The sequence below is a fragment of the Triticum urartu genome, chromosome 7, assembly GCF_003073215.2.
Source record: "Triticum urartu cultivar G1812 chromosome 7, Tu2.1, whole genome shotgun sequence".
Taxonomy (NCBI): Eukaryota; Viridiplantae; Streptophyta; class Magnoliopsida; order Poales; family Poaceae; genus Triticum; species Triticum urartu.
Window position 1 is genome coordinate 654,647,598 of NC_053028.1, and position 15,273 is coordinate 654,662,870.

Sequence of the window (15,273 nt, forward strand, 5' to 3'; positions counted from 1 at the left end):
GCCTTTACCACGAGATATGGGCTTTATGAGTATACGGTCATGTCTTTTGGTTTGACTAATGCCCCTGCCTATTTCATGAGCATGATGAATAAGGTATTCATGGAGTTCTTGGATAAGTTTGTTGTGGTATTCATTGATGACATATTGATTTACTCGAAGAATGAAGAAGAACACAAGGAACATTTGCGCTTGGTTCTTGAGAAGCTCAGGGAACATCAATTATACGCAAAATTCAGCAAATGCGAATTTTGGTTGAAGGAAGTTGGATTTATTGGACATGTTATATCAGGAGAAGGAATAGCAGTAGACCCCTCCAAGGTTGAAGCCGTCACCGAATGGAAGGCACCCACCTCAGTCGGAGAGATTCGTAGTTTTCTTGGACTTGCAGGATATTACCGGAGGTTTATTGAGAATTTCTCCAAGATCGCGAAGCCCATGACAGAGTTATTGAAGAAAGACACCAAGTTTAATTGGACCGAGGAATGTGAGACTATTTTTCAGGAGTTGAAGAAACGTTTGGTCACAGCCCCAGTGCTAATTCTTCCGAATATACGCAAGGATTTCCAAGTATATTGCGACGCTTCTCGTCAGGGACTTGGAGGTGTTCTTATGCAAGAAGGAAGAGTTATTTCATATGCCTCACGTCAGCTTCGACCTCATGAGCGGAATTATGCCACACATGATTTGGAGTTAGTAGCCATAGTGCATGCACTCAAGACCTGGAGACATTTTCTTATCGGAAATCGTTGTGATGTTTACACGGATCATAAGAGTTTCAAATACATCTTCACGCAGAAGGAGTTGAACCTCAGGCAAAGAAGATGGTTGGAGCTCATAAAGGATTATGACATGAAATTGCACTATCACCCAGGAAAGGCCAATGTTGTGGCAGATGCATTGAGCCGCAAGAGCTATGTTAATACCCTCATAGCAGGAGGATTACCTCAGGAGTTAATTGATGATCTCAGAGATCTTCGATTGGAGATAGTACCACGAGGTTTTGTTGCTGCAATGGATATTCAATCCACTTTGTTGGGAAAGATCCAAGAAGCCCAGAAGTTAGATAAAGGTATTGTGGAGATAAAGGGAAGGATGAACCAAGGAAAGGCAGAAGGATTTCGTGGGGATGAACATGGAACCTTATGGTTTGAGCAGCGTATTTACGTGCCAAATGACCCAGAGATCAGGAAATTGATTCTTCAGGAGGCTCATGATTCACCTTATTCAATACACTCGGGCAACACCAAGATGTATTTGGACATGAAGGAAAGTTTCTGGTGGACAGGTATGAAAAAGGATATTGCCGAGTATGTCGCAGTATGTGACGTATGTCAGAGGGTTAAGGCAGAGCACCAGAAACCAGCAAGATTACTTCAGCCTTTGCCAATACCAGATTGGAAGTGGGACAAGCTTGGCATGGACTTCATTACAGGATTACCCAGGACCCGATCAGGCTATGATTCTATTTGGGTAGTGGTTGATCGCTTGACTAAGGTAGCTCACTTCATCCCCGTGAAAACCACATATACAAGTGCTAAGTTAGCCAAGATATACATGACCAGGATCGTATGTCTGCATGGAGTTCCAAGGACCATCGTATCTGATAGAGGAACACAATTTACCTCAAAGTTTTGGCATCAATTACATGAAACTTTGGGTACCAGGCTGGAGTTCAGTACAGCTTTTCATCCACAGACAGATGGGCAGACCAAGATAGTCAATCAGATTCTGGAGGACATGTTGAGAGCTTGTGCGCTAGATTATGGATCTAGTTGGGATGATAATTTGCCTTACGCAGAGTTCTCATATAACAACGGCTATCAAGCTAGTTTGAAAATGGCCCCTTTCGAAGCTTTGTATGGAAGGAGGTGCAGGACACCATTGATGTGGGATGCAGTTGGAGACCGTAAACTGTTCGGACCAGATTTAATCAGAGATTCGGAGGAGAAAGTCAAGTTGATCCGTGACAGACTTAAGATAGCCCAGTCCAGACAGAAGAGTTATGCCGATACTAAACTCAAGGAGGTAACCTATGAAGTCGGAGATAGAGCATATCTGTGTGTGTCGCCACTTCGAGGAGTTAAATGATTTGGAGACAAAGGAAAGTTAGCACGATGATTTGTGGGGCCATACGGAGTTTTAGAACGCATGGGTGAAGTTGCCTACAAGATGGAATTACCAGAAGCCTTGTCAGGAGTTCATGATGTGTTTCACGTTTCCGAGTTGAAGAAGCGCCATGCAAAGATGGCCGATATTCCTTTGTGAGATACAGTGCCATTGGAGGCCATACAATTGGATAGTGATCTGACCAATGAGGAGAAGCCCGTCAAGATTCTTGAGACTGCAAGCAGGATTACCCACATCAAGGTCATCAAGTTTTGCAAGGTTAAATGGAGTCATCATACCGAAGAAGAAGCCACCTGGGAACGAGAAGAAGATCTCCGACAGGACCACCCACACCTTTTTGCTAGCCAACCCGAATCTCGAGCGCGAGATTCCTCTTAAGGGGGGTAGGTTTGTAACATCCCAATTTTCAGTTTGGATGTTTATAAATAGATCATTCATATGCATCCATGATTTATGCATTGTTGCCTCCATTTGTTTTATTTGATATTTGATCCAAGGAACTATGAGCAACTCAAGGACCAAAAGAGAGAGTTGGAAGTTTCCCTAAAAACCAATTTTGAATTTTTTTCGAAGTTGGGAGATTGGATCAAATTTGGTTTTACCAAAATTCATTTCCATTATATCAAAAATAAAATAAAGAGAGAAGATAAAATGACTTCTTCAAAAACAGAAAGAAAATATTGAAAATTGAATTTGGAACCAAAATATATTTGTTGTGTTTTATTTGCACTTTATTTTATTAGTTTAGCAATAATGTTTATTTTTTTAACTTGCATTTTAGGACAGATAAAAGTTCACTAGGTCATATATAAGACCATATAACTATGTGAATTTTCTGGGATTTTTTAGGCTAACTTTTATTTGTATTTTTGGTGTTTCTTTGCTTATGTAAAAAAACATTTAAAAAAACGTGGGCAGCGAAGGCCCAAGGAAGGCCCAGCCTTCTTCACGACAGGAGGTCGTCTTCAACCTCCTATACGAGAGCAGGAAGCACATACGCAACACTCCCACCCAACGCCCACCCCCTCCCCTCCTCTCCCTCACTCCAAAACTGCTCTGAATCAGTTCCCCTCGCCTCCCTCTATCTTTTCCCCTTCACTAGTGCGCCTTAACTCCCCCTCTAATGGCCATTAGAAGCCCAACTAACAGCCACCATTAACAGCATAAAGTTGGCAACGCTCAGCTCATGTCCAGACCTCCCGAAGCCTTATATAAAGCACCCCTGGGAGCCCCTCTCACCCCTCGTCCGAAGCCCTCTCCTTCTGGAGTTTTTCCCTCTCTCTAACCTCTCCAATTGCTCGCCGGAGTTCGTGTATTCTGGCGACCTCTCACCACGTGTACAGGAAACATTCTACAACCACAAATTGTTCAAGTGGTTCACCTCATCATCCTCCACACCATCCCGCACGCATCCTTCGCCGAAGCACACGGGAGCCGCCTTCTTCCTCGTCTCCGGCGACAAGTCTGGTGAACACCCAGGCCAAATTTTTCTTTTTTTCAGTATTTTTTTCAATCTCAGATTCTATACCAATTCTTGTTTCTTGTATATCTTTTAGTCTATAGATCCGATTTAGTTGATTCTTTTTCCTACTAGTTCATAGAAATCCCATCTATCCAGAGAACCAAACTAAAAATATTTTGAAAATTTTAAAATTTGAATTCAAACATATATGAATTCAAACTTCGTTAGGCCGTATCTCGAGTTCCGTAACTCCATTTTAGGTGATCCTTTTTGCAAATCGAAGCTCATAACGTGTACTTTCTATTAAAACCAAAACCATTTATTTTTGTTGCTGTAAAAATTATGTTCTGTACAGAAACCTTGTTTGGATGTTTTGGAGTTTTTCGAAGTCTTTCATTTGTTTTCTCTTTGGATCTTTGCTTGTATGCTTATGTATGTTATTGCTTGCTTACGCTAGATCATCCGGAGTGCGAAGCTTGCTACTACGAATCTTTACAGTTCAACGAGTGTCAGCAAGGCAAGTTCACACTTTGATCATATTTTTTTCAATACCCAGTTTTTACTATGCATTAGTTTCACCCTCAAAGATTGCATGAGTAGGATTGGGAACATGTGGTTATCTTTCGTAGTTCATGTGGTAGGAACCTATGACCTTGATCACCCCGGGAATATTCGTTATGTCATATATTGCTTAGCCATGCTCGTAGACAGGGATTGGTATGTGTGATTCATGCAAGTTGCGAGAGTTAATAATTTTGGGATAATCTAAGGTGGCAACTTTAATACACATCTGGGTGGATTTTTTGGGGCACCTGGAGAAACCAGTGCTTGCCCAAGGGGAATCCCTGAGTACCCGTGTGATTACCCTAGGTCCACCACCCAGGATCAAAGGGATCATAAGATATTTCATGCCTAGAAACTTCCATGTGCAGCCACAAGTCAGTATGGGCTCTGGGATAGTTGAGTAAGTTATGTGACCTCTATCCGTGGTAGACGAGCTGATGTAGGGGAAAGTAGGTGTACCGGTCTACCCAGGGTTAAGGGGAAACACTTCTGAAAGGCTATGTATCGATCTTCCGATCATGGAGGTGGTCGAGTCTTGTGGGGAAAAGTGCGCAAACCTCTGCAGAGTGTACAAACTAATCATGATTAGTTGTGTCCCCGGTTATGGACAATTTGAGTATCTATAAGTGAATTATTGGTTGATCTCATCACTCTATTTAATGAAATTATTGGGTTACTAATAACTTGGGAATTTTGAGATTGAGGTGGAGGAACCTTCTCAATAATGGCATTTTAATTTAGTAGTAAAAAATGTATTCCTTTGTTGTAGGGTAAAATTAGCTTTATGAAAAATAAAACTTAGAGCCTCCACCAGCTAAATTTGCATATAGAGATAGTCTTTTCATTTATTATTATTCTATGGTGTGAAATTGCCAGCATATTCCATGTGCTGACCTACATGGCTGCAACGTCTCATGTTGCAGACTTTTCTGATGAGGATTAAAGGTGTGATAGGTCGTTGTTCTGCACTCAGTTTGCCGTGGAGTTGGATGGACTCATTTACCTTTGAAGCTTCCACAATTATTTTTATTTAGATGTTCTTTAGCCATGTTATTGTAATAAATAATCTTTTGAGGATCTCGATGTAATAAAGTGTGATTGAACTCTGTTATAATTCCTCGAGTACTGTGTGTGTGTGTCAGCATACCGATCTAGGGATGACACTTAAGCACAGAGACTTCGATCCATTTTGGGTCGGGTCGCTACAAAACCGAGCTTGGACTTGGGTTTGAACTGGTTATTCGTGTTTGTGGGAGGAAGAAGGAGTGTATGGGTGAAAGAATGAGTGGAGGAGGGCCACCATGTGCCCATGAGGAAGGGGGGCGCGCCCAGGGGGTAGGGCGCGCCCTCCATCCTCGTGGGCAAGTGGTTGGCCCCCCTGCTGTTTTCTCAGTGCTAAATATTCTCAAATATTCTAGAAAAAATCATATTTAAATTTCAGGGCATTTGGAGAACTTTTATTTTCGAGGTATTTTTATATTGCACGGATAATCAGATAACAGACAGAAAAATATTTATTTTTATTTTATTTAATATAAATAACATAAAGTAAAAGTGGGGTACATAAGGTTGTGCCTTCTAGTTTCATCCATCTCATGATCATCAAAAGGAATCCACTAACAAGGTTGATCAAGTCTTGTTAACGAACTCATTCCGAATAACATGGAATCGGAGAAATTTCAAATAACACTATGTTACCTCAACGGGGATATGCACATCCCCAATAATAAGAATATCATATTTCTTCTTGACAGTAGGAAGAGGAAATTCAAAACCTCCAAATATAATCGATGGAATTTTTCCAATAGAGTCGATACTATGAACTTGAGGTTGTTTCCTCGGAAAGTGTACCGTGTGCTCATTACCATTAACATGAAAAGTGACATTGCCTTTAGTGCAATCAATAATAGCCCCTGCAGTATTCAAAAAGGGTCTTCCAAGAATAATAGACATACTATCGTCCTTGGGAATATCAAGAATAACAAAGTCCATTAAAATAGTAACGTTTGAAACTACAACAGGCACATCCTCACAAATACCGACAGGTATAACAATTAATTTATCAGCCATTTGCAAAGATATTTCAGTAGGTGTCAACTTTTTCAAATCAAGTCTACGATATAAAGAGAAAGGATTGGTTTTGAGCATATCAGTTAATCGCATACGCAAAAAGATAGGTCTAATCATTTCAGCAAAGCGCTCAAAATCCTCATCATCCTTTTTCTTGGATGGTTTGGGAGGAAAAGGCATGGGTTTCTGAACCCAAGGCTCTCTTTCTTTACCATGTTTCCTAGCAACAAAGTCTTTCTTATCATAACGTTGATTCTTTGATTGTGGGTTATCAAGATCAACAGCAGGTTCAATTTCTACATCATTATCATTACTAGGTTGAGCATCATCATGAACATTATTATTAACATTATCACTAGTCTCAGGTTCATTACCAGATTGTGTTTCAGCATCAGAAATAGAAATATCATTTGGATTCTCAGGTGTTTCAATAATAGGATCACTAGAAGCATGCAAAGTCCTATCATTTTCCTTTTTATTCATCTTAGAAGAACTAGGTGCATCTATATTATTTCTCTGGAAATGTTGCTCAATTCTTTTAGGGTGGCCTTCAGGATACAAAGGTTCCTGAGTCATTCTACCAGTTCTAGTAGCCACTCTAACAGCATTATCATTATCTTTACTATTCAATTCATTGAGCAAATCATTTTGAGCTTTAAGTACTTGTTCTACTTGAGTGGTAACCATAGAAGCATGTTTACTAATAAGTTTAAGTTCACCTTTAACATTGGCCATATAATCACCCAAGTGTTCAAGCATATTTGAATTGTATTTCAATTGTCTACCAAAATAAGCACTAAAATCTTCTTGCTTAGCCATAAATTTATCAAACTCATCTAAGCATGGGCTAGCAAACTTAGTAAATGGGATTTCATCTTTGTCATATCTATAGAGAGAATTTACCTTTACTACCTGTGTCGGGTTATCAAGACCATGAGTTTCTTCAATAAGAGAAGGATTTGGATTATATGTTTCTTCAATAGGCGATAAATTAAGACCATGTATTTCTTCTATAGGAGGTAAATTCTTAACATCTTCAGCTTTAATACCTTTTTTTTCATAGATTTCTTTGCCTCTTGCATATCTTCAGGACTGAGAAATAGAATACCCCTCTTCTTCGGAGTTGGTTCAGGAATAGACTCAGGAATTGGCTCCAAAGGTGTACAATTATTTTCATTTGTCAACATATTGTTCAATAGAATTTCAGCTTCATCCGGTGTTCTTTCCCTGAAAACAGAACCAGCAAAACTATCCAGGTAATCTCTGGAGGCATCGGTTAGTCCATTATAAAAGATATCAAGTATTTCATTTTTCTTAAGAGGATGATCAGGCAAAGCATTAAGTAATTGGAGAAGCCTCCCCCAAGCTTGTGGGAGACTCTCTTCTTCAATTTGCACAAAATTATATATATATCCCTTAAAGCAGCTTGTTTCTTATGAGCAGGGAAATATTTAGCAGAGAATTAATAAATCGTATCCTGGGGACTACGCACACAACCAGTATCAAGAGAATTAAACCATATCTTAGCATCACCCTTTAATGAGAACGGAAATATTTTAAGGATGTAAAAGTAATGACTTCTCTCATCTTTAGTGAACAGGGTGTCTATATCATTCAATTTAGTAAGATGTGACACAACAGTTTCCGATTCATAACCATGAAAAGGATAATTTTGCTTCACTTATATCTTTTGAGCATGATAATTTTGCTCTATGTGCTTCACTTATATCTTTTGAGCATAGTAGTTTTGTTCTATGTGCTTCACTTATATCTTTTGAGCTAGATAATTTTTCTCTATGTGCTTCACTTATATCTTTTGAGCGTAGTAGTTTTGCTCTATGTGCTTCACTTAGATCTTTTAGAGCACGGTGGTGGATTTGTTCTAAAGAAACTATCGATCTCTCATGCTTCACTTAAATTATTTTGAGAGTCTCTTAATAGCATGGTAATTTTCTTAGTAATAATATGCTTGGTATTCAAGATTTGTGAAACTTTCTTTTGAGTGTGTTGAATACTAAGAAAAGATTGAAGCATGATAATTGTTTTGAGATATGGAGGTGATAATATTAAAGTCATGCTAGTTGAGTAGTTGTGGATTTAAAGAATACTTGTGTTAAGGTTTGTGATTCCCGTAGCATGCACGTATGGTGAACCGTTATGTAACGAAGTCGGAGCATGATTTATTTGTTGATTGTCTTCCTTATGAGTGGCGGTCGGGGACGAGCGATGTTCTTTTCCTACCAATCTATCCCCCTAGGAGCATGCATGTAATACTTTGCTTTGATAACTTCTAGATTTTTGCAATAAGTATATGAGTTCTTTATGACTAATGTTGAGTCCATGGATTATACGCACTCTCACCCTTCCACCTTTGCTAGCCTCTCTAATACCGCGCACCTTTCGCCGGTATCATACACCTACCATATACCTTCCTCAAAACAACCACCATACCTACCTATTATGGCATTTCCATAGCCATTCCGAGATATATTGCCGTGCAACTTTCCACCATCTAGTTCATCATGACACATTCATTATTGTCATATTGCATAGCATGATCATGTAGTTGGCATAGTATTTGTGGCAAAGCCACCGTTCATAATTTTTTCATACTTGTCACTCTTGATTCATTGCATATCCCGGTACACCGCCGGAGGCATCCATATAGAGTCATACTTTGTTTTAGAATCGAGTTGTAATCGTTGAGTTGTCAATAAATAAAAGTGTGATGATCATCATTCAATAGAGCATTGTCCCAAATAAAAAAAAGGCCAAAGAAAAAAAGAAGGCCCCAAAAAGAAAATAAATAAAAAGGGGCAATGCTACTATCCTTTTTCCACACTTGTGCTTCAAAGTAGCACCATGATATAGCGAGTCTCATATATTGTGCTTCAAAGTAGCACCATGTTCTTCATATAGAGAGTCTCATATGTTGTCACTTTCATATACTAGTGGGAATTTTTCATTATAGAACTTGGCTTGTATATTCCAATAATGGGCTTCCTCAAATTGCCCTAGGTCTTCGTGAGCAAGCAAGTTGGATGCACACCCACTAGTTTCTTTTGTTCAGCTTTCATACATTTATAGCTCTAGTGCATCCGTTGCATGGCAATCCCTACTCACTCACATTGATATCTATTGATGGGCATCTCCATAGCCGTTGGTACGCCTAGTTGATGTGAGACTATCTTCCCCTCCTTTTTGTCTTCTCCACAACCACCATTCTATTCCACCTATAGTACTATATCCATGGCTCACGCTCATGTATTGCGTGAAGATTGAAAAAGTTTTGAAAAAGTTAGAGTATGAAACAATTGCTTGGCTTGTCATCGGGGTTGTGCATGCTTTAAATATTTTGTGTGGTGAAGATGGAGCATAGCCAGACTATATGATTTTGTAGGGATAACTTTCTTTGGCCATGTTATTTTGAGAAGACATAATTGCTTTGTTAGTATGCGAAGTATTATTATTTTTATGTCAATATAAACTTTTGCCTTGAATCTTTCTAATCTGAATATTCATACCACAATTAAGAAGATTTGCATTGAAATTATGCCAAGTAGCACTCCACATCAAAAATTCTCTTTTTATCATTTACCTACTCGAGGACGAGCAGGAATTAAGCTTGGGGATGCCTGATACATCTCCAACGTATCTATAATTTTTGATTGCTCCATGCTATATTATCTACTGTTTTGGATTATATTGGGCTTTATTTTCCACTTTTATATTATTTTTGGGACTAACCTATTAAACGGAGGGCCAGCCTAGAATTGCTGTTTTTTTTGCCTATTTCAGTGTTTTGGATAAACGGAATATCAAACGGAGTCCAAACGGAATAAAATCTTCGGGAACGTGATTTTCTCACCGAACGTGATCCAGGAGACTTGGACCCTACTCCAAGGAACAAAAGAGGCGGTCACGAGGGTGGGGGGCGCCCCCCCCTAGGGCGCGCCCCCTGCCTCATGGGCCCCTCGTTGCTCCTCCGGCGTACTTCTTCCTCCTATATATACACACGTACCCCCAAACGATCAGAACAGGAGCCAAAAACCTAATTCCAACGCCACAACTTTCTGTATCCACGAGATCCCATCTTGGGACCTGTTCCGGAGCTTCGCCGGAAGAGGGCCGTCATCACGGAGGGCTTCTACATCATCCTAGCCCCTCCAATGAAGTGTGAGTAGTTTACCTCAAACCTTCGGGTCCATAGTTAGTAGCTAGATGGCTTCTTCTCTCTCTTTGAATCTCAATACAAAGTTCTCCCCCTCTCTTGTGGAGATCTATTCGATGTAATCTTCTTTTTGCGGTGTGTTTGTTGAGAACGATGAATTGTGGGTTTATGATCAAGTCTATCTATGAATAATATTTGAATCTTCTCTGAATTCTTTTATGTATGATTGGTTATCTTTGTAAGTCTCTTCGAATTATCCGTTTGGTTTGGCCAACTAGATTGGTAGTTCTTTCCATGGGAGAAGTGCTTAGCTTTGGGTTCGATCTTGCGGTGTCCTTACCCAGTGATAGAAGGGGCAGCAAGGCACGTATTGTATCGTTGCCATCGAGGATAACAAGATGGGGTTTATTTCATATTGCATGAATTTATCTTGCTTAAGGCGTTACTCTGTTTTTAACTTAATACTCTAGATGCATGCTGGATAGCAGTCGATGAGTGGAGTAAGAGTAGTAGATGCAGAATCGTTTCGATCTACTTGTCATGGACGTGATGCATACATACATGATCATGCCTAGATATTCTCATAACTATGCTCAATTCTGTCAATTGCTCAACAGTAATTTGTTCACCCACCGTAGAATACTTATGCTCTTGAGAGAAGCCACTAGTGAAACCTATGGCCCCCGGGTCTATTCTCATCATATCAATCTCCATCACTTTAATCTTGCTTTGATTTTACTTTTTACTTTGCATCTTTATACCAAAAATACCAAAAATATTATATCTATCAGATCTCACTCTCGCAAGTGACCGTGAAGGGATTGACAACCCCTAATCGTGTTGGTTGCGAGTAGCTACTTCTTTGTGCCGGTACGAGGGAATTGAGCGTGGGCTCCTACTGGATTGATACCTTGGTTCTCAAAAACTGAGGGAAATTCTTACGCTACTTTGCTGCATCATCCCTTCCTCTTCGGGGAAAACCAACGCAAGCTCAAGACGTAGCACTCGGCCACCTCGCGCATCCTCACCTGTTCGTCCCGCATGTCGCCACTCGGTTATGCATGTCTTCACCACTCGGCCGCTCCGCGCATCGCCTCTCGGTTATGCATGCCTTCACCACATGGCCGCCCCGCGCGTCACCACTTTGCTGGACACGTAGTCCTTCACTCGGCCAGCTCGCGCATCCTCACTCGGCTGCTCCACGCGTCGCCTCTCAGTTGTGCACATCTTCACTACTCAGCTGCCCCACGCATCGCCACTCTGTTGCGCACGTCTTCATAATTCGACCACCTCGCACATCACGACTCGGTCGTCCCACGCGTCGCCACTCGGTTGGGCACGTCTTCACCACTCGGCCGCTCCGCACGTCATCACTCGGTTGTACATATCATCGCCCCTCGGCCGCCTCGCGCATCACCATCAGTTGGACATGTATTTACCTCTACACCCTCAGCACGGGAATGACTAAGTTACTCATATGATCAAACCACATATCACACTCTGTAGCAAGCTTACCTCTTTCTAGCATCACTCGGGGTCTACGCACATCCATTGGCCATGCTGCCCTCAGGGGTTACACCCATTCGATCAACCCATTGATCACATCAGGAATATCTTTCTGACCATACATGCTCATTCCATCGAAAATCTATAAGGGTAGTACTGTCCACTCGGACGATCGCCCAAATCATTTCTTGAAGTCATCTTTAGGACTGCAAAAAGGGTGAAAATGACGCTCCTCTACGGATACACTTGGCCTTTTTCCTAGGCTCCAAGGCGTCAATTTCACAAACTTGGACTCAGAGATGGCATGTGTTGGTGTTCCCCCGGGATAATGAGTGGCTTCTCTCTGGAGAGTCAGCCCACACACTAGCCTCGTCACTCGGGTTTCATGGCACGTCCATGTCAGACCACTAGTCTATCTCCTCCAGGAGACATACAAGTGCCAACAAGTTTTTCCTTGCAGTCAACATACCCCGATCAGTCGAGAAGCACGTCCACTCGGAAAAATACCCCTTTCATGCAAAAGGGTGAAAATGAAGCTCCTCTACAGATACAATGTACTCTTACAAATACCCCTTTCATGCAAAATCTAACGGTCAATATAAGAAGTACTACTGGAACGATTACTCCATGGAGTGTCCAGCTTTTTTCTACAATCGACAGTTTCAAAGCCGAATTCATTCACCGTGCCGAGAGCACGAAGATTCACCAGCTTGAATGAGTTCCAGGCTGAATTTATTCCGTGCCGAGTGCACGAAGATCAGTCTGACTGCCTCAGCTCCAGGCTGAGCTTATTTACCATGTCAAGCGTTTGAAGATGCATCTGATTGACTCAATTTCAGACTAAAAGATATTTACCGTGTCAACCGCGAGGAGGTTTATCAAGATACTTAAACCCTCTGCTCGACTCATCTTGTCCGACAGAGGCTCAGGGACTACACCCAGTGGGTGTACTCAGCGTGCCCCCACTGGAAGAGAACTCAGAAAGAAACATTTTGCTCGACGCAAGACCATATCCAGATCACTCAAGTGCTACTCGACCTCTGAGTCGGAGAGAAACAAGTTCTATCAGTACCAGCTAAGAAGATTTTTAGTTCTCTCAGACCCCCGCCGGCTGCGGGTGTCTTAGCAGTTTATTGGATAAGTTGCGATTCTTCCGATTCCCATCATCATGGTTTCCGGTGGAGGATTGGCTGAAGGCTGCGAGATCCGTCTCGGCGCGCTCATCTTCATCGCCGACGACTCCACTTGGCATCATGAAGCTCCACTCGATGTCGAGGCGCTCCCCGTCCATGGGGCGACGCACTTCCGTGTGTGCGTTCGCGTCGTCCTTCTTTCACAACCGTTGACTCCGTATCAGTCGACTCCTGTGGCAACCTCCCTCTCCGTTGTTCGCTAGCGCCAGCGATCCGGTTGGTCGCGACATCAACGGTGGGTGAGGCACGTGATGGCCTCCCAATCGGCCACCCCGCAAATTGCGGCAATCGAGCCTGACGAAACTCTCTATGGCCTATTCGATCTGTTGACTGGCTCCGTCAAGACTACGTCCGAATGCGACAGCAGCGACCCCGTGGCGGAAGTCTTGATGGTCAATGGACCACGCAGTCCTCCTGGCTTCACTCGGGAAGGCGGTGGCGATGGCGGCGGTGATCCGTCGCGTGTTGATAAGGAGTACCGCCCCGAACCCCTCTTTTCGCAGCAAAGGGAATATCTTCGTCGCCGTAATATGGATGCACTTCACACTCCTATCATTGGAGAAACCCCCGAGGCCCAGGCCTTGGAGGAGGCGCGCCTGGCCACCTTGGCTGAGCACACTCGACTAGAGAACCTCCAGCGCGCACTCGACGAGCGTGCTCGGCAGCGGATCCCCAAGTCCAGTCGACGACAACTTTTTCCGCCTCCGACTCAGGTATATCGGACTCCAATCCAGAATCTCACAGCTGCAGCTAGAATAGCAGAGTCAATTCAACCTTCCCAGTCAGAAGCTGGCTGAGGTTTGATGCCGATCCGGGCTTTACTCCGAGCAGCGGGGGAGCAGAATACAGCAGTATCTCAGTCGCGGAATAGGATTCAGAGCAGGTCTGTGGTGGCGGATACTGTCCAATCTGCCCACAGCCCAAGATCGCCTCTGCGGTGTTAGGGACGTGGGTACCAGCAAGGTCAGTAGAGGAACCGGGAGCAGTATGATCATCGACTCGACCACGACGACCGTCGTCGAGTGCCCACGCCTCCTCCGAGGAATGGGTCATACGTGCCTCGGCGGCAAGACGACAGCGCCCCCGCAACGGCGAACAAAGAATTCCGGTCGACCCCACAGAACCAGGCTTTGGTGCAAGGTCAATCCTCGTTCAAGGTCTAGTTGATAGAAACAGAGCTCACAGAGAAGGTCACGATAGAGATCATCTGACTGGAAGCAGGGTGCACGTTTTAGGACCCGAGTGTTTCAGCAGAGCCATCAGAGCAGTAGTGATTCCTCCCAACTTCAGGTTGGCGACTGGAGTCAGCAAGTTCACCGGCGAGTCCAAGCCAGACACTTGGCTTGAGGATTACCGAGTGGCTGTGCAGATTGGTGGTGGCAATGATGATGTGGCCATGAAGCACCTCCCCTTGATGTTGGAGGGCTCTGCCAGAGCGTGGTTGAATCAGTTGGCCCATGGCAGTATATACAGTTGGGAAGAACTTGCTCGAGTGTTTGTTACGACCTTTGAAGGCACTTGCAAAAGGTCGGCAGGGTTGACAGAATTGCAGTGTTGTGTCCAAAAACCGAATGAAACTTTGAGAGATTATGTCCAGAGATGGATCACGTTGCACCAAACAATTTGCGCCTTCAAGGAAGGCGTTAAGTATCGGGAGTTGAACCTTAAATTCGGTCGGACAGGGGATATGACTCTGACTCGGATGATGGAGATTGCCACCAAATATGCCACTAATGAAGAGGAAGACCGACTCCGGAGTGGCAAACACAAAATAGTCGCCCAAGAAACCGGAGGAGGGAATTCCAGTCGGAAACAGAAGCGAAAAGCCGAACCAGCAATTCCTGGTGAAGCTTTAGCTGTTGCCCAAGGAAAGTTCAAAGGAAAGCCCAAAGGGCCCTGGAATCCCAAAAAAGTTAAGGATAAAGATGGGAATGATGTGTTGGATTTACCGTGCCATATTCATACCAAGAAAGTTGAACAGGGGAACATCATTTACCCTAAACACACCACTCGACAATGTCGTTTCCTGATTCAGTAGTTCTGTCGGAGTAAATAGCCATGGGTAGCCTAGCCCGCTTCCCCTGGCCCTTCTGGAAAAATTACGAGCCCGTCCGGCTCTCAAGAAACCAATACATGGGGCCGCCTTCCCCTTGCTGACTGTCACCCAGGCCGGCTTTCGG